This window comes from Anopheles maculipalpis, chromosome 3RL (assembly GCF_943734695.1).
Source record: "Anopheles maculipalpis chromosome 3RL, idAnoMacuDA_375_x, whole genome shotgun sequence".
NCBI classification, from domain to species: Eukaryota; Metazoa; Arthropoda; class Insecta; order Diptera; family Culicidae; genus Anopheles; species Anopheles maculipalpis.
The window spans coordinates 84,965,026-84,985,292 of record NC_064872.1 but is presented as its reverse complement, the minus strand read 5'-3'; the positions used below and the strand labels follow the sequence as shown (position 1 = coordinate 84,985,292).

General features: G+C 43.9%; 2 protein-coding genes across 3 annotated transcripts in view; both read right to left on the bottom strand.

Annotated features, from left to right (window-relative positions):
• LOC126561420 (protein Smaug) overlaps positions 1-20,267 on the bottom strand; it is a 469,519-nt gene that overhangs the window by 185,924 nt on the left and 263,328 nt on the right. Inside the window, exon 5 of one of the 2 annotated variants that reach the window (XM_050217555.1) lies at positions 595-606. The exons of the other annotated variant lie outside the window; for it this stretch is intronic. The gene's annotated coding sequence lies outside the window, so the exon portion shown is untranslated. Of the gene's footprint in view, positions 1-594; positions 607-20,267 lie in introns of those variants that run through there. 2 annotated transcript variants of the gene reach the window in all.
• LOC126562512 (protein hairy) overlaps positions 1-20,267 on the bottom strand; it is a 579,505-nt gene that overhangs the window by 432,056 nt on the left and 127,182 nt on the right. The gene's annotated exons all lie outside the window — the stretch shown is intronic.

Sequence of the window (20,267 nt, the reverse complement as noted above, 5' to 3'; positions counted from 1 at the left end):
TGCTGGTGGTTAATTGAAAATTTATTCAACGATGCGTTATTTGATCGTGGTCTGATCTTCACGGTCGAGACGGAAGTGATTCGGGTTAATGCAGAACATCGTCTTTCTGGTTTGCTGGAAAAGGATAAATGAATGTAGTTGATTACCTAGAATAAAAGTTAATATTTAGCTGAAATGAAAAGTTAATATTTAATTTCTAGTGATTACTTGCTATTTGACAACAGGCAAATTAATTATTAAAGAGCATATCTGCAGTCTAAGCACAGATTAATTCGCTTTGCTATCCAGGATCCTTCTAATCCTGGATCCAGAAAATCCTAAATCGATTATTCTTCAATCATTACCCTCAAACAATAATCGTCAAGAGACAATCACCACAAAACAATTGTATAGTTGCGTTACAACAAGGCTCCTGAATAACCCCGTCGTGTTGTACTGTCGCCCATAAAACTTCCATGCCCAAAACCTCTTTATTAAGTATGATTAATCGACTGCAATTATGCAAATGACTTCACTCCTCGTTGGTGCACAAATTAAGCGTACGATCCACCGATCAATGCGGCGGTAGGGCGCACGCCAAGCGTGCCAGTTTGCGTGCTGCCTGTACTACCGGAGGTTGAATAAACAGAATAAAGTACCTCCGAAGTAAGTGCCTTCGGATCAAGTTCCTTTCAAGCGCATCGGTCTAGGTGTTGCATACACTACACAGCCAAGGGAGCCAAGTGGTAGGCCACAAACCGGTTGCCCTTTGGTGACTGATAATCGTCCTGCTGTTGCCGGTGGTAGGTAGGACCGGGTGAACAAATCGATTTTTTTTTGTCGCAACCGAACGCAAGCAAACAAACAAAGTGTGTGTAAACATGGCCAAAGCGGGCGTTTGTCCGTTTATAAAGTGTAATTTATGCAAAGCGGCTTCGCGGCTCATCAATTTCGGGCGACGACAAACCAGGCTCGCGGGTGCAGCATGTAGCAACAGCTGCAATTTGCATGCCCTGGGACACGGAAGGTAAGCCGGAAATGGCGTGTGCATAATATGACTTCCATTAATCACACAACCGGGATCCAGGGGATGGTAAGTTCTAGCTAGGCGAGATGAGCTTTCCTGAGCAAGTCTTAAACACGCCGGGGAATCGTTGACGTTAATGATGCCGATCCATTCTTGATTGAGATTCCCGTGTGAGGGACTTTTTTTTTGCCGGAGGGACAAATTTTGCATCTATGCAAAAGAAAAAATAAACCGGCTGCCCTGAGAAGAGCATTTTCCCATGCTCTTGCGAAGGTATAAATCGTGCGTGTTCATACTTAAGATCCCCTGAACGATCGATACCGGGACGAGTTTCACCACTATCGGGGAGATTGTGTCAAATCATCCACTTGTCATTTGTCACACTTTTCCCTCGGCTTGCCCAACCGGAAGGGACCTTCGGGAAATTGACAATTGAATCTACTTACCCCCTTCCTGCTTACCAGGGTAGATCATTGCACATCAACCGTTAGAGTTGCTGATTGCTTATGGGTTTCTTCGTGAGGGGGGAAAAAGGGCGCCACTTTTAACCCGTTCTCGCCGGTACCGGTTGCGGTAGATTGCATTCAGATTCTGGTTGAGAGGGATTAGCATCATTATTGGTTGCGAAATCAATTTACTTTGATTACCGGTGGAGTGATTTTGCATAAACACGGCATGATTTTGCATTCGCTTGGAGGCTTTCTTTATCCACTGGTGGAAAGCCGGATGAATTAATGATTATCGTAATGAAAATCTTTTTAATTCACATTCCGAAGAAGAATGCTACAACGGATTTTAGTTTTGAAAAAATATTTTTCAATGACTTTACAATCAGGATAGGGTTATGCATTGAATGGCAGATGTTTTCGCGATCAATAGTTTTGTGAGTAAAATCAATATCATGATGCTAATGAAAGATTTTCATCTGTTGTAAGTGATGCAAATGTCATCTTGTATCATTAATTTTGGCAGGAAAATATTGAAGTATTAATTTAAAGGGTATAAATACTCCTTGTAAGTTGCAGACAGAAAATTCGAAAAACTGAATAGTGAAGTTAAACGCATTCTATTAAAAACAGTTCGTTTTGTCACTACAAGATCAAACTTCGAGACGACCAGAAATGATCAGGAAAATATCTATCAGATTCTAGCTCTTCTGGAGATGGGAAACTCCATGGAGTGTAGGCATGGAACATGCCATGCCAATCCTGATGGGTTTTGAGGAGTTTGGGTTTCGTACACTGGTCTTTTCTTCCATTTTCCTCAAATGTACATTTAGGCTTGTATTATCTTATCTTAAGATATGAATTGTATTTTGAGAAAAGGATGGTTTTCATAAAAAATACAAGATTTCTTGAATTGGCTTAACGATCCTGCTTATTCATGTCCGATCCTGTTGTGCAAAATCCGGGACCAATGTTGCCGATATCACCGGATTGCCCTAATTGTATACATTATATTCGTTTCAAGGACAATTCCTTGAGTTTTTGAAAGTTGCTGTCAATTGTTTCTGCTATTCAATATTCAGTTTTGTATATTTTGTATCCGGTAAGAACGGCGTGGCATAAACAGCTAGCGAAACCCGGTCGTTCTACCCTCATCAATATCATCATTAAGATTTCGACAAAACAATAAACTGAATACATTCTCTCCGATCGTTACACATGCCGTTGGTACCAGCGAACGAGAAAAACCAGCGTGTGACAACGGGCCATATTTCATAAACCACGGCGTAATATGTTGAAGATGTTACGATGCACCACTGCTGCCCATTCCCGATTCCCGATGTTCACAATGCATGTACAACAACAACAGTAACAAAAAAGCTATATGTGAAACGGTGCACCATGGCCATTTGCAATCGATTGAGCCCACACCTAATAAAGCACAACGCCTACGTACCCGTTTCGCGGCTCACAACATGATGCCGCGTCAACCATACCAGGCAACGCATAACCATAAAACACCGATGAAAGCACAAACCACAAGGCAGGAACCGATTACTGGTCCGGCAGCACAGCGGGAGCTTAATTAACGCATGCAGCAGTACCTGGACCACGCACCAGGATTGGATCGGCCGAAGCAGCTGTGGCACATGGCTCCCGGTGTGGCAACGCGCAACAAGCACCGGATGACAATGTCCACGCGCGTCATACGGGAAATTCGAAACCGCTGTGAGCGCATCGAGCTCGGGGAGAGGGTTCACCGAGTCCTTGTGGGAAACGGAATGAGCGCAAAAAAAACAGACCCAAACCGCACGCTAAAAAGGATATGTGGGTAGTGAGGCAGAAAAAAGCCACATTCCTTGGAAAGGGATTTGCGGGACACGGTCGTCATTAGAACACGAGAACACCGGGCGAAACACAGATAGGGTCAGGTCGGATTGAGTTTCACGGTACACCCGAAGGCGCATTCCATCATCGTGGCAGACTCGTGGCGGTTCGCTGAAGGGAAGGATTCAATCTCATGTGGTTTTGGGGGACTGAAAACGAAACACCGTTAAAAGGTAGACCAGCAAAAAAATAAAAAATCGGCATGGGATACACAAGGCTGTGGGTGGCTTGACGGAGCGAGTATCATAAGCAAGAACAAAAAACTTACATTGCTCACCAAGCGACGAACCCTTGAACGATGTTTTGCTGTCCTTGCAGGCAGCATGCTATTTTTTCACTGCAGTTTTTAACTGTTTTAATATGTTTCGATCAAAGGTTGTGGTGCTTGCGGGAAAGCGGTTTTTTGTTGGATCGTCCATCAGTAAACGGGCCGGTAATTAATACTTTTTTATGTGGTCCTTTTTACTAGGCTGACCGCAGAATCGTTCGCAGCTAACCGGCCCTCGAAATGCCATAAACCTTTGTTTGATAATCCTACCATACTGGCTGATGAACTTAGAACGACACGAGGGATCGGGATTCGGTCATCTTATGAGTCACAGGGAACCGGGAAAGGTGATGGAACCCGTTTCAACTTCTGCCAATTCTGTTCATCGTGCGTCTTTCGGAAGCCTTGGCCAGTCTTTTCACGTTCAGTCGGCAAAAAAAGGGATCGTCTTTCGCGTGCCTTCATCCTCAGGACGGTTACACTCAAGGGTTTTGTTGGTATCCCTTGATAAGGAGTCTTTTTTGTTCTTCGTTTATTTTCCTGTTCTTGGTTCCCATGGTGCTCGGCGCTCAACTTGTGAGCTCGTGCGCTCGAGAATGGTACAGGAAATGGTTAGAAATTTTGTTTGTTTCGTCCTCTCCGGGTCTTCTTGCTCCTGCCGTGTTATCGTTCCCGTATCTTGCCGTAAGTTAGTTTTTCTTTTTACACACACACACACACACATACACACACTTTTTGGACGGTTGTTTTGCGTTATTACGGTTGGAATTTTCTTTCCTTACTTCTGGTGTTTTCCTTTGTTGCCTTGCTTTTATCCGTTGTTTTATGTAAGACGCTAGAAGTTGTGCTGTTTTGAAAACATGGACTGACGTACATGATCATTTTTCATTCATGGTTTGACGGATACGAGGTTGGAAGATTGTTGCATGATTTTGGAAGAACGGTATAATGAATAACATTTTAGAAACAGTAGGAAAAATGTAATCATTTTCAATCAGAAAACGAAAACACATTACAGGATGCATGAGTCTCATCACAATAAGTACCGTGAATAAAAAAGATGAAAAGTGTGAATGTCGTATGAACTATGAAATTCTGTTCTAATCATTACTGTGTTCAACAAACAATAATTTTTGTGTGGATTTCTTTTTATTTCAGCTCTGTTTCTCTCGACGGAGTTAATGATAAAAGCTGTTGAAAGTTTATTTTTTGAGTCTTCCTTTTCCTGTCTTCTTTTCTCTTTTCAACATCCCAGGCATTTATTTGATTTAAAAAAAAGGTTAAGTCGTCCGACCAGACCAAACCAGACGGATTGCATCGATTAGTTTCCTAATCTTTGTACCGGGCCTGTCGTTTTTGGTTAGTTTTTCAGTCTCATGCTAGCTGGAAGCCACGTGCACACACGAAGAGCAGTTTAAGTGTGTTTTCCTCTAGATTTCACGCACAGACACATTGCCTGAAGAAGCGAGAGCAAGCAGAAGCGGAACCGCAGGGAGCGTAATTAGTCAATGAACAAACAGAGTTGTGTGTTTAGTTTTGGCCTGCGTGGCCGAAGAAGCCGGAGGCTGATCGAGGGCTGATAAGTCGATCCGTGTTGGCGCACTTGACTCAGCGGGATGGTCGACGGCTAGACACGTACGGGCTCACGCACCAGCCGATAATTGGTGCTTCAGAGAGCAGACACCGGCCCAGGTAATCCGGAGCTTTCGGTAAGTACTGGTATGCTTCCGGTCCTGAGCGGTTGACTGAAATCCACCAGACGATGTTTCAATTTGTATCTACGGTACATCGTCGCCTGGTTTCCGAGGCTGGTGCCGTACCCTTCCCGAGGGATGCTGCTGGTTCTTATCTGCTGGCGACTCGCCAACAGGATCGAAGCTCTTGCAAGACGTCGCCCGGCTAAGATAAGTGCCAAAGGTTGTTACAGGCGACGGGACAGTGAAGTGAAGAATGAAATTACAGAAAAAAAAACGCCTGCATCATCCCAATATTCTTGCGTTCGTTTTTGCATCGACGCCAGAAGATGGTGTAGGGTGTGTATGTGTGTGAAAAAGAGTTCAGGAACGAAGCCGCTACCGCTAATGATCGTACCGTGCCCGTCGGTCCCGCCAGCATTACCGCTGGCACGTTGCGAACAGAAATCTTTCTGCATCCCGAAAATTGGCAGGTGTGCGCACCTTCTGACAAATATGTGACGAACACGGAATGTGGAGCATTTAATTGAATTAAGCATAATTAAAAACGACTCGAGCGAACGAACGAACGGATAGGAAGGTTTGGTGTTTTGTGGAATTTCGCTACCGCTTGATGATGAATAAAAAACAGCGCCCTCCGATAGAAGGCTAAAGCAACAAGCCGAAGAATATAATGCATCATTTCGGGTGTTCTGCTACTTCTTTAGTAGACGTTTTTCTCTGTCTCTTGCTCTCCGTTGGTGGTGGCAATTTTAGCGAAACGTTGACAAATGGATCTACCACAGTTTGCGTGAGACGTGGAATCGGCTACTGGAGACGTTATTTTTTAGTTACACTTCCTGTTAAAGTTTAATTTCGATTTCGATGGGGACATTTTCCACGAAACTTGGCTGAATGCGTCGTGTGCAGTCGACCAAGCTCCGGACTTCCTAAGGGTTTGAAATAACATGTTGCAAGGTGTTTGAGTGCAAGGAATGGCGATCATGATAGGCTTCTGCGCGGTATTAAACATCCGGGATTGAAAATTAAGCACAAAAATGTTTATCCACGTTGCGATGAATGCTTAAGCCGGATTAAGAAGTGTTGTGTTGTTGTGTTGCAAAAACGAATTCCCTTGAATTGCAAGTAATTTCAATGAGCGGTGGTTAATTGTGCACAAATTGAAGTGTTGTGAAGAATTCGCAATCGGGAATTGTATTTTGACTCCAATTATTGCTTATACAATTATATCCGTCCATCTGCAAATTTTATAAAGGTTTTGCAACAATCAACAACATACACAAAAAGCTGTTTTTATGTTATGAGTTCTTGTGCTTGTATTGCAACCTAAGCTCACATGGAATGAGTGAATCAAAGAGAGGTTTTGAGGAATATGTGCTGAAGATTGCTTTTTTAATCCTATGCTATAATTCCCTAACTAGAACCTACTTCTAGTCAACAGAAAGCTATTTTTGAAAGCAAAGTCGAGGTATTTTTAAAAGAGAAAGTCGAGATATTGGCTGGCTAGTTAGTTAGCTTTTGAGTCAAAGACTTTGAGCCATTTGACTTCATTCGTTTCCTATAAGAAGATATGACAACCGTCTTAGTTTGATTTATACATAATGTATCGCGATCCGGTAGCCGATTCGACACTGGCGGATTAATTATTCACAAATGGTAGGCCTAGGTCAACCGTAGCGCCAAAAAGTAAGAAAAAGGGCTTCTTCATACAATGTTTAAATAGAACATTCAACTGAAACAACCTTTCCAAACAAAGCTAATCAAACGATCGTATGTTTGTTAGAACAGTTTGTTCATGTATTGAAGATTTATTCCCACAAATAAAAGATCCAATTCCAGAGATCAATCCTTCCAGAAGGATCAACCGGGACGGCATTAGTGGTAGATCAATTATATCTGGAACATATTTATGACACGACACGCTTAACATTCTTCCGTGCGGTTCCCAGGGTTAGGCACGCTGGTACGTTGGATATACCCGGCATGGACATCGACCCATTGTTGCGATGAATATTCATACGCATACAAACGTATGCTTCAGGGTGACTCTACTGATCAGGTCCGGGTGGTTTCCTCGGCCATGCACAGCATGTTACGCTTCTTGCGTGCTGCAAGCCGGTGGGTTCGTTCGCAAACAAAACGCCAAACCTCCATTCCGGATCGTCCGGAATCGAACGGAATTGATCTGTGACAATATTCTGACATCTTTACGACTGTCGAGCGTGACGGGTTGCGGGTGTTATTTTGCGGCCATTTAAGTATGCTAGTCGCCGCGTGTCTGTGGCTGTGAATGGGGAGCAGTCATCATGATGGTCTCTTCACCTTACGGGTAAAAGGTACACGTCATGCCGTGAAGTCCGTTTTATGGCATGACGCCCTGGCTATGGTAAACCGGGCCCACATTATGTGGGGGCCCCGTACACACATCGAAACACCCTGCTGTGTCGGGCGTGGACGTGCGGAATCATGCCGAGATTAAATCATTATCCACCGTGGATAGGATACGTGCTCCGGTGTTGCCGTTTTGTCGGAGCATACGAGCGTCCGAGATGCAGATGTACCACACATTCAAAGCGTGTATGAAGTTTCGAGGTTCCGCGTATCGATCACGATCGATGAGGCAAAGGGTTTACGGCTGAAAGAGAGTCAGGAAAGTGAGGGATAAGAACGTGTGAGTGTGTGTGTGACATAAAAAGGGGATCACGCGGAACGGCTGAATTGTAAATTACGTTTTATGTGCGACCTAATGGCCGCTGAAATATGATCGTAAAACATGTCACGAGTGCTGCGCGTTTTACGAGTGTTTTGATTTTTTCGTCCATCCCAAGACGAACCCGTGCCCCGCGGTGGGTAGAAGCCGGTAGAGGACAGAATGTGATCTACTACTGCCCCAAGCGTACAAACCTCCGTCGGCCAACATCGTGGCGTTTCTGGTGTGGCAAAGAAGATGGGATCGTCCGTGAAGCTATAGGCAACGGTTCCGAAGATAATGCTAATGAGGTGTCTGTTCGGCTCGCGCGACAGTTTATGTGCCCTGGAGGGGTTTTGTTTGAGTATGTTGAAGCTTCCTTTCCGACTGGAGCATCCCTCCGGGGCTGGAGTTAATTTGACAGGTTCGCAGTTGGATTTGTCGCTTGCCAATCACACGGCACTGCCCTACGGGGGGCAATGGTGACAGCGGATTCTAAGGTGTGCAATGATTTAGGAGTTCTTGAATGTGACCTAATGAAGAGCAACACTACCTGGAGCTTAGTATAAGTTCTACTACGTTTCTAAAAACATGTAGGCGATTAAAATCCGTAAAAACTGCGCCACATTTTACCCTCTCAGTTTAGAATTCAAAATTGGCGCGTGTACTAGCACTTAATTAGCATTCTACGAAGATCTCTCCAGGCTTCTCCAGAGCCAATGCCAAAATAGAGCCCGTGAGTGGCATGGAACGCGTGACCCTGCACGGGACCCTGTTTGGTCCCATCCACGAGCCACCGAAATGTATGATCTCGTCACGGATTTTAATGGAACGCGTCAAACTAAAAGGTGTCGGTGTTGTGGCGTAGTTTTTCTGTCGGCACGACTCAAACCCCGCCAACTGACACGCAATGCCAGGCGATGGCATGGCCATTGCTTGTAAATTGTCACATTAGCTGCCTCACTCGGGCCGAGAGGAGGACGATTGTCTGAACAATACTACTTCTAAAAACTCGGGAGATGATCTCAGGGCGAAAGGCAGGTGGCACATTCCGGAGTGAGCCTTTGCCGCCGCCGTAGCGGCACAGATTAAATCAGTGATGCCGTTAATAATATTATGATAATGTAAAGGTATACCATTTCCATTTTTTACGACGGCGCATTATTATCGGATGCACATTATCATTCAAATTGTTTACGCGCTAAGCGACGCGCGAAGGTTTCGGTAGGTACTGGGGGTGGATTAAGAATTGGGCGCTTTTTTTCTTTCTCTTAAGGGTAGCTCTCGGAAGAGCTTATTGGAGACGACTATCAAAATGACAAGGAGGATTTTCAGTTCGTTAGACTATTAATAAAATAAACGAGTAGCAATATAAACAAACAATAGATTTGTGGCTTTACACTTGAAAAACAGGTGAATGAGGCGGTTCTTTGAAGAAATGCGTTATGGGTTTTCCATCTAATTTTTTGTTTGAAATTTTTGACTTTCATTGACTCGTGCTGTAGAGGGATATTCAACTCATTCTCGTCTATTCAAAGTACTTCCAGAACATACTTATTCAAATAAACCTAGATTTTCGATGACTCAAGAGCAATTTAAAATTGAGAAAACGTATTAAATAATAATAAAAAGGCTTAAAGTAGACTAATTTTAAAAAAAATAGCAAGACCAAGGAAGAATTTGATTATATTTCTATGGGCGAAATTGAAACAGGGCACAACCTATCTCAAAATAGACGGAATGAAAATGGTCTTTACATTTCAGAATAGTCTCCCTTTGTTCTCTTCTCAATTTCAGTTTAATGTTTCTAAAGGATGGTTTAAGCAAAGCAAGGTATTTTATCAGGTGAAAGTTAAAATTGATTAACCAATTGCTTTGAATTAATTGCCAATTTCGTCAACTACTTTTGCCGGTTGGCCCCGATAAAAAAAGAACAGCCAATTGTAACAAGCAATTACGCATGCGGCAAATTGAGGTATTTAATGTGTTTTTGTTTCGTATTGTGCAGCAGTGAGACTTTGTATTTTCGCGTTTATTTGTTTTCCATCGCTATCTGAAGTATGTATCCCTGAGTACCATTTTATTCGTTTCGGTTAGAGGCGTGTGAAATTCCATTCCTCCCCGGTTGGAGTTTGTTGCAGCAGTTGCTGCAGTTTTGGAAAAAGGCACGGAATTGAACACTCCCATTGATAGTATCGATAAAGGCGACTGTAAAGCTTGTAAAGCTTTGAAGCGAAGCGATACGTTTTTACGACTGTCATATATTTCGGGCAGGATAAATATCTTTGCGCGGTACAAAGACTCACACACGCACAGGCAATAGTGTCGTTGCACCCATCGACAGAGGTTGCAATTGCAACGATCGCTTCCAAGAGTGCTTCGTACTACCGAAAAGCGTTTGCAGACATTCTGTTGTTGAGTGGGGCAGCTTAGGGGAAGTAAGTTTTGCAAATAAAAGACAGGACACAGCCAAGCGTTAACGAAAACCAAAAGACAACCCCGAAGAAGGTGCAACTCGGTGCAACTCGGTACCGAAAATCGTCAACAGACGATCGATACGTTTGCATTCTCGCAGCGTGCGGTACTTCGCGAGGACCGCACGTTCGGTATTTATTATTGTGCCTTAGAACCATTTCACTGGCGCAAGCCGGCATGCAGACGGCCGTAAAGTGGAACAGTGCTTTACAGCGATTTAAATTGCGTGCATCGGGGGTTCACCCTGTTGCACTTTGTGCCCACTGGAGAATAATTCGGTGGTTTTTATGCCGCAATAAAATATTGCAGCCAGCTGCAAATACCTTACCGCGGGACATTTTGACTGACAGGAACGAGTAGAGAGTTTGTTTGAAACGGAAAAGAGTTGCGCAAAGAACATTCGGTGTGCGAAGAAATAATCTAATTTGAGAAGAATGTAATGCCAAGGAAAGAATGCAGCCTTAAGCTGACGAATGTCCTTACCTTTGAAGCAGGTTTATAGCGCCTTAAGAAACGTTCCGAGATGTTCTTTACGAGTGTGAGCAGCCATTAAATCGAATTTCCCATCGATGAAGATCCACTAGAATGCGGCAACAGAACGCTGGTGCCCGATCACTTTGATTAATTGTCTCCCACAACGCCTAACAAGCTTCTTTCACGCCACGTTTATTCAATTAGACATTATAGAGTCTATTTCCTGTCACACGGTCATCATCGCGTCTCCAGGGGGAATGGAGACCCGTTGGTGACAGAAAAAACGACGTCTCGCACAATGTAGCCTGCAGCAGCAGAAGGGCGCAACAAGGAACGAAGAAAACTTTAGCGTTAGAAAACATACGTGAACGATACGCGAACGACCCATTCATCTACCACCACCATCGGGCCGACAAGGCATGCGCCCTGGACTCGACTGAACCATCCGGGATGGACACTTATCCATCAACTTGAACAGCCCGCGCGCGCAGACAGATCCGGCCTGCTGCTGCTTGGCTGATTGTCAACCGTCAATAGCCCTTTCGGATTGTCGTGAGGGAGTTTTTTCTCCCCTTTGTTCGTTTGGTTTGCGCTGTTTGCGGAAATGGTGGTAGAAGGCGACGAAAACCTTCGCTGACCCTGACGCTGATCACTTTTCGGGCGTGTGGAAGCGGCCTTTTGGAAGGGTGGTGAGGGGCCAAAGAATTCTAGCTGGGTTGAAGGATGTGGCGACTGGTCCAGCGGATGGCTGTCGCCGTCGAGTCGAAGCAATTTATCCATTATTCAATTTTCGGTTAATCCCCAAGGCGTCCATCATTCTCGTGTGCCGCTGGGGGTGATGTTGCTGGTGTTGTAATTTGATTAATGCCATTTGATCGTGCAGTCGTACCAGGGAAGTGTTTTTGTTTTTAACTGCTCGACAGCGTTGGTTAGTGGAAGGGATGCTATGAATAGAGATTTTGGAAATAAAAGAAAGTATGATACGATTTTTCAAAAATATTCAAAAGGTATTTTTAAAAGTAAAATTAAGGCTTATAATGGTAGCAAACCAAACAAAAGATTTAATTGGGAAAAAAACTCGATCAATCTCGGAAAAGTACTCGGAAATAAGACACCTGAAGGTTGTGTTAATGAGTCTTTTACTCTAGTAAGTGTCCAATTCTCAAACCCTGCCAAACACAGGAAAGATTTTTTTCTACTTAAGCCTTCATATGCACCTCTTGCATTACTCGATATCAAAAACAAGAAAATCCCAAACCGTATCAAACCGAACGCAAAAATTATCCCACATTAAAGCGTTTTATTTATCACGCGGCCCTTTTGCATGATTAAACCTTACCGTACAGCTGCGTTAAAGGTGCCAACAACGATATACCAATGGCACCACGTATGATTCTGGTCCGTAAACCGCACATCCATACATATTAAAAGTGCTGGCGGACAGAACGATTATGCTAACACGGTTTTTTCGAGGTCCTGTTGTGTGTTTTACGCGCTAAAGCTATAATGAGAGCCCATTGAGGTGCGGTATAATAACTGATTATTAGTGTACGACCGGTGGTGGTATTTATTGGTCGTTTGTAGTGCAAGGTGTGTGATTTGTAGTGATCGTGCGTTTTAGCATGAGCTCGTGCGAAGATCGTTTTAGTTATTTGTACAACTACAGATTGTGTGTGCTGGGAGCGGGTCGAAATGGTTTTGCGTGCGAAACTAATGGATTAGAACGAACGATCGTTTGTATTCCACAACAGTAGTTGTTTGTTGGAATCAAATTTACGTTCATTTGATAGTTCGTGTCTTTGGTGAATTTGTAACCAATGGATCAAGCGGTTCAGTATGAAAGAAGTGGGAAAATTATAGAGTTATGCAGGGCAAATGAATTAGTTTAGATCATGCTTGGGTGTTGCAGAATGTTCAGTACAATTGTTCTTAAACGTTGTTTTATAAAATCATTCATTCAACATTGATTCTAAGCAATCGCAAGTACATCTTCCCATATTCTCTCTAACCATGCCATCGGAATGCTTTCACGAGCCACATTCCAACGGTAGCCTCCGGTATGATTCACAATGTTTGAAGAGCTACTCCAGCGTGCTACTGTCCCTACTTGAAGCTTTACTTTCTATCTAACTGATTTCTAGCACACGATTAAATACGTTTGCAAAACCCCTATCGGCCACCTGGTGCCACATGATGATAGGCGTTTCGGTGTGAATGGAATGTTTTACGGCGGTCACTACGCGAATAACAACACGAAGAAGGGCCCCGTGGCTCGTGTACGAAAGAATTTCAAATATGTATCCTCTACGATCCGTGTGTCAAGTGATTGTGTCGGACGAAGTACTGGCAGCTGGACGGATTATTGCGCCCAGGGCATAATTGAACGCTCGTGCGGCGAATGATCATGATTGGCGCACGATTGGCGTAGAAGATGAGCTTGCTTAGTTGAAGAAATGCAAGAAGTGAGTTGAAAAAAAAAAGAACTGTTTGTTGCTATTGTGCGATTAAAGTGGCTCTTACTCAAGAGTTGTTCGTCTAGAAAGATGGTCAAAATAGGAAGCAAAAAAAAAAAACTGGACGAAAGAAAAGAACGAGTAGTTCTTTGTGGAAATGTGTTCTGCAGGTGAATCACATACACACGTTAAGCGGAATGGTCACATTACTGCCGAGGTAACGAGCGGCCAACCAACTCGAGACCAACTCCCATTCCCACAGTTGGTTAAGTCGGTTCAGGAATCTTAGTTGGGCGTTGAAAGCGTCGTCAAGTGTTTACAGCACAGTTGTTCAGGCGAAAAGACCATTAAATGACAATGGACGGGCAACCGAGGCAACAGGATCGAGTGTAAAAACGCAACCGCAACGTCAACGACAGTTGTCAAGTGACACGGGAACGCTGACTCGTTCATCGGTCGTTTGGGCTGGGTGAGACCCCCGGGAGACCTGTTGTACCATGCAGCACCAATTAACCTTTCGTTCGACGAAAATTGAACACTGTTAAGCCGTTTAGCCTCGGGGAAGGGGGAAGTTGAGAAAGTGGAGTTTGGTAATTATAGCACAGAGTGGTTAAAATCCGTTCATAATAAGGAAAACTTGTCCTTTTCTTAGATATAACGTTGAGATGAGGTGGTAGAATACTTTGACGACGAAAAAGAAAAAAACCGTTTGAGCTCTTACTCGAACATTTAACTGAAACAAAAGGGTTGAAGTCACATAAAACACCATTTTTTAGCATCATCGTATTCAGGTATATCACGAGCATCGAAGTGGCAGCTGCACCAAAAGGCATCGTGACCTGTGCTCACGCACCACGGCATCGAGTCGACAGCATTCCTTCGAGTAGCGATCGGACGAGCGTCCACAGCCGACCGTCGTCCACATTCGCCCGAGGAAGGATCGAATTGCATCCGATTGCATTGATTATCGTCACACCTGAACGATCGCAAACTAGGCGCTGCCAGTAGGATGCAGGATGGAACGGGTTCGTTGTCACCACGCCACACGAAGTCTTTTGCACGCCGGCAAGTGCGAAGGTAGCCATGAAATCAGCGTCAGGCGGAATGAGACTGTCGGTCCCGTTTTTCGGCCAGAGACACAACAGCCAGCCGTTACGCAGCCGGCAGCAAATTTCATGATCATTACGGGGTCATTAAAGGCTGTGTATAATATATAAAGTTTTGGCCCTCTCCTCCCTTAATTGATGTTACTTAATATAATTAACTTTAAATAATTGGCGCAAGCCATTACAGTGTGCTGCCGTTGCCAAAACAACGTGCTTTTGGGTGCTGCTTGGTGTTTGCCAATCAGGTTACACGTTTGCTTTTGCCGCGGTTGGTCATGTTGGGTATGTTTCTTAATTTTATTAGCCTTAAGAACTCCCATCCCCAGTGGTGGACTATTTTATGTACCACCATTATGTGTTTTGTGCGTGCGGCACGTTGACAAACGGCGGTATACCGGTAGAATAAGAACGGTTTTGGGTTTGGCTCGAGCGAGATACAATTAATGATTGGTAAGTAAAGGGTACCTGTTGGCCGCTGCATCGTTATGCATTTGTTACAGTTTGGTAGTAAAATAATAATTTTTGCTTTCGTTGGTGAAGAGGGAGGAGCATTTTATAGCATTAATAAATGTTTTGTTAATTATGAATTTTAATGTTTTACGAGGAACGGTTCGGCTTTAAATTTGGGGGCATTGACGGCAATGTCCAATAAGAATGATTTATGATGGGATTTGAAATAAACTGTACATTGCGGTTGTATTATAGCATAGAGTATTAATCAACTAAATCAGTGTATTATAGCAATATTAAAATTGTTTATAGCAAAATGGAATAGATCGTAATTCAGATTTATCTTCTGAAATGAGAATCAATCGCACAACGTTACAAAATACACACTTTTATGAATCGAGAACTGACCCAGAATTAAACCACGACAAAACACTTAAACATTTCAAAGCATCATCACAAAAAAAGCACATATTTTTTATTTATTCCTCTCTTGACTGAAAACGGTCGGTGAATATTTGTAAAAAAGGGGGAAAAAACAGGGATCGCTTCGAAATCGCGATTTCGTAGCGCATCGCGAGCTAGTTTTATAGTTCATAAATAACCGTTTCTCCACGCTCCATGTGCGATCGATGATCGATCGTTTGATCTTTCTCGGAACGGAGAAAAGATGCAGGAGTCTAAATAAGGAAAAAAAAAAAACACCAAAAGCTTTATCCAGCAAAGATTCCGATTTGTCCCGTTTCGCGAGATCTGCTGCACTAGTGCCAGCGAAAGGTAGGAGTGAAAACATACACGTTAGCGATGGGATTTCTGGCCGGGATCGTTCGCAACGGATGTTTAGAATTCAATAGAACTATAATTTTTATCGCTAGCAATCCTAAATCATTTGTGATGTGTGTGTGTGTGTTTTAAGTTGGAAAACAAAAGTAATGCTCTTATACGCGGAAAGACGAGAGTTTTGCAGCCTGCAGCTGCCAAAAAGATAATGATTTAGGCAAGATTTTGCAAACGTGCTTGGGAACGGTGCGTGAAAAATGACATTCGACGAGATGTTTCAGTCTCAGGTGTGCAGGTGCAAACAATCAGCGAACAATGGAGCACTATAAACAAAAGCTAATAATGGTTACCTTCAATGTGGTTACCACGTGCGTAAGCTTTTGTGTGCAAATAGAGCTGTGAAATATGTACTGCATGGATCAAAGCAAATCAATGTGATGCCAAACCATTTTTCCAGTCATAGCATAGGGTCGAGATGTACTGGATTATATTTCAAATGATTGGTTATTTACAATTTATTTTATTATCAAAAAAGATTTAAAATTAATGTAATAGGAAATTAAACCTTCGGAAATTTCGGACAACAAATTTAAAACTTCTATAAATAACAAAAGAAAAAAACCAAATTTTTAAACAAGTCTGATTATTTAGAATTATTTAATGTTACAAATCAGAATTCCTTTAAAATAAACAAAAAAAAAAACTGGTATTAAGCTATACCTTTTTTTCTTCAAAATTTCAAGCCATCAAGCGTTCCGTTTAAGGCTGCTAATCGCTAGAGACCACCATTTGATTTTCCCTGGTAGTTTATCTCACAGCATGTGTGCTAACTGATGTATTTTTTTTTCTACTTGCTGTATCATCCCGTACCATTAGTTGCGAACTGATCCCAAAACCATTCTTCTAATTCCGGCCAAGAACATCCTTGTTTTGCCATTTGCAGCCATGATATGGCCCATTAGTAATTCAATTTTATGAACGTTAAATTGCAACGTCAAACGATCTCGCAACCGTCTTCAGTGGCAAGCAAGGACACGAGCGTCGACACACGTCGCAAAGGATGTTTCGCTTGCCCGAGAAGCGGCACAATTGAGGACCGCCGACCGTTTTGCCGTTTTGCGACGTCTTCCTCGGTGGTCCGATTACAATTAAAACATCGGTCTGGGTTCCCGGTTAAGGGGTATTGATTTTCTTCCACTTTCCTCCATTTCCATATCCCACACACCCGTCGCTTACAAACGTTAGCTCGATTTAATGTCGCGACCGACGACCGCGAACCTCACGACTGCAGCAGGAGGGCATCCGGGCGGCCACGAATTTGCGATGCCACGATCTCACCTCTACCCGCCACGCGCTCACGTTCGAGCGCGCGCGCGCGTACACAGCTTCACATGCGCGGCACAAATAAAATGCAATTCCGAAACGAAATAATTAACTCAAATAGTCAATAAAAGATTTATGCTCCCGATAGCGGCGGGCGCCTCTTTTTGCCGGGCTGCGCGAGCGCTTCAATTGATTAGAGCCGGTGAGCTTCGATCGGTTTTCGATTGGCTCCCACCCAGGCAGGCAGGTACGTATGTGAAGCAAACTGATCGGGAGGTTCTACCGTGGGATCACTGAAGCAGTAGCGTATAAGCGTCGTGAGCGATCGGTAGAGTAAAAAGAAATCTCACAGACGACGACGACGACGACAACCACATGATCATGATCATGATTATGATAATTTCGTAATTGTATAAGATTTAATTCGTTTATATTTATGTTTATTTGCTTTTTATGAGATCGATCGAGCAGATAAGGGCGTATTCCAACCATTCGGGTTTACCGTCGCTAAGCGTGCAGCGGCAGGAGACATCCTCTCGGCAGTGTCTTCGCCGGTGGCACATCCGGCCTGAGCAAATCGAGCCACCGAGGTTGGTCGGGAGTAAATTCGCGGGTGATACAAATTGATAAACCATTGGTTGGTGGGCATTGCGGCTAGCCTCGGGGTGGTCTTCTCGCGTACAACCCGATATGCAGTTGCAGTTTTACGACATCGTTTGCATTGGCTTAAGATCTATACATACAGAGGTAGTATTTTTAATGGACGCTTCATCACAGGATTAGTGAAGGTACGGTGCGGGAAGATAGCAACACACTTTGCAAAACAAAATGAGGTAAAATTGTTGCGACAAATCCTGAAACCTTTAATAAACTTTTAAAATAAGTACTTTGATGAGAAATTTGCATAACATTTGAGTGACTTTCTGCTACTTTTTCCATTGATTATTATTCACAAATCGATCAGCTAGAATTGCAAAAAGAGAAGAGGATTCAGTAACGAACGATCTAGTACTTGGTACACTGCGTCAATAAATAACACGGAGGCTTAAGTCCTCTGTTAATCGTAATTTTTCATCCCTCGTCTGTTCACGTTGCTACGGCCACCCTCTAGTCGCCTGTACGGATTTGCAGAGCCAGAAGTTCAGACGGACCTTTTTTGCTTGCCTGGGTTTTAGCCCACTGTCAAGGCACAATCTCGAAGGCACGCGCGATCCCTGATGCCAAAGTTTACCACTTTCCCAGGCTGTCCCGAAGCGGGCAGGCAGGCATGATTGCAATCTGGTTTTCTCTTTACCTTCTGCCACTTGGGGAAAGGGAGCATTGCTTTAGCTGGCCTTACGTTGAACTTCCCAGCGCTTACGTGTTTTCTTCGTAAACCGATCGATCGATAATCGACATCATTGCTGATTGTTTTTTCCCTCTTTTTATCGTTGCGTAGTGTGTTGCGAACTTGACCATGGTATAAGTTCCGATTTTGATTCGATTGGATGTCGCTCTCTGGTGTCGGTGCCGGTAGGTCATTGTTGATGAGCAGTCGCAACCTTCTCTGACCGCAAAATTGTCGATCAAGCTAGAGGGAGGAAAAGGTTGAGAAAAAATAAAATTTATCATCCATCTCAAACTGTGAAAGAATAAGCTTTTATCCACGTTTTGACTTTTATACACCTCTCCGCTGCAGTATCCTAATTTAATTTCGCGCTTTCAAAGCAAGCTAGCGGCAACTAACCGCTGAAGCTCATCCATTTTTTTTCGGCTAGCGAATATCATCCCCAAAACACGGGTGTAACATTTTTCAATTAAACTAATAACCCAACCAAAAACCCCCCAAAACGCGAGCTACCGATATCATCAGGCGTCCGATTTCAGTCGCTTATTTCGATACCCGCGTGTCCGTCGGAATTGGCCGGAAATCGCGACCTACCCTCCCGGCGCCAAATCACTCACACACGCGCACTGTGTTTATGGGTGGTGAGGATTGGGGAGGGGAGGAAAAGATGGTGGCCTCACACGTGATTTATGGTCACGGTCTGCGGTCGTTCAAATACCGAAAAGCTGACGCTATGCCGCAAGCACAAAAAGAAGCCCGGTAGGTTCCAATTTCGCGGCGGGTATATATTGTTTGCTTAGCAAATTGGTCCTCCACCGGTGTGCCTTGCGGTGGAACCGATCGGTCGTCGCTAATTTCCCGGGATGGATCTTTCATTTCAGCTCCGGTGGAGGGCTATTAAAATTTCCCATAAATCATAAAACCCGGTTGACCGATTGGCGCCCTCTGCCACCACCCCGGACAGGGCACCCGCACCGTTGGACCTTGGTGAACGCTGATCATAGGTTCGCATGATTTAGAGGGCACCTAAGACACGGCGACGCATCTCCAGGGAATACCGCGAGAAGAAGATTAGCTTTCCACCTTTTCTTCCTTAAGTATGCCAAAGTCGTCCGTCGGGTTGTGGGCTCCGCCTGCAAAAAAGCTCCGAAAGGGTTTGGCAGCAAATGAGCGTCATCGTTCGTGGGGTCGAGCGAAACAATTGGAAGCTGGATGGCTGAGCTTAAGACCGCAAGGCGGGTGTTTGCGGCTTTGGTTCCAATTTTGTCGGCAAATAGGGGGTGAAGCTGTCGGCAGGGTCATCTAGTGCCTCGGCTTAACCCAACCATCGAACCGTTCTGGGCGGCTTTCGGACAAAAAACACGGCGGAACGGAACGAAATGCTAATGAGTATTAAATCATACGTGGTGAAGTCTCGCGCGGTCGTTTGGGCCATTGTGGGAGGCGCCCAGGAACGACCGGAACCTAACGTTTGCTAGCTTTTGCTGAACCTGTTATTAAGGGAAAGATCTCGACTGGTTTGCTCTGGTGCTTTGCTACTTTGTGCTGCTTCTGCTGCCAAAGGTCATCGGCAGAAGGGTAATTTCGGTGATTGGGGTAACATTTACCTACTTGCTTCTTCACGTATTGCACGTTCAAAAGCGCACAGGAATTCTTTTTGGGCAAGAGTTGAAATGAAACTTTCCAAAATCGGGCTAGAACTTTTGGAACATGTACAGTTTTGCTCGGTACTCTAAGATAAATAAAATCGTTAGAGTTATTATCAATGCAGTACTTGCTTTCATTGCTCTTAAGTCATATCCTAGTTTAGAGACTACCACGGACAAAGTAGAAGTATTATGAGGTAGATGATGGTACAAGGATAAGTAAATCAATTTTATAAAACAATTTAA